The sequence below is a fragment of the Rhinolophus sinicus genome, linkage group LG09, assembly GCF_036562045.2.
Source record: "Rhinolophus sinicus isolate RSC01 linkage group LG09, ASM3656204v1, whole genome shotgun sequence".
NCBI lineage: Eukaryota > Metazoa > Chordata > Mammalia > Chiroptera > Rhinolophidae > Rhinolophus > Rhinolophus sinicus.
This window is the reverse complement of record NC_133758.1, coordinates 86,041,544-86,042,116: the sequence shown is the minus strand read 5'-3', so window position 1 is coordinate 86,042,116 and position 573 is coordinate 86,041,544.

The following is a 573-nucleotide window of genomic DNA, read 5'->3' as shown; positions in this document are numbered from 1 at the left end:
TCATTTTGTAGAAGAGTAAATGTTCCCAGTGACAATAGGTGGAAGATGCTGGTCTCCAAGGCTGGGCCCTCAAATTTGAATAGCACCACTATATTTTATGAATCAAAGCATTCATAGAGTAAGCAGGAGTGAGGTTCTGTACCTCACTTCTCAATGGGAGGAGTGTCAAAGAACTTGTGACCATCAATTACAAGAGGTGATAAAATCGAAGCAGCAACTGTTGACAAGTCTTTCTAAGAGATTTAATTTATGTTTCTTATTTTTTAATTTTTTTTACTCGACGAGCAGAGAAAGAGGGCAGTAGTTAGAATGTGGGACCAAAGAGCATTTTCTCCAGAAAACTGTTATATAAGTGACACTAAAACACTTTGGAGTCTGGTGACAATATTCCAGAAAAGAGGAAGAGATGGATTTTATAGGAGAGAGAAGGTGTAACTGGGACCAAAATCCCTGAGGAGGAAAGAAGGAAAGGGACCCAGAGAAAGGGAGGGGCTGGCCTTTAGTGAAGCAAGAAACACCTGATTCATGGTAACAGGAGAGATGGGTGTACAGAGACACCACCCATCTGGCGTT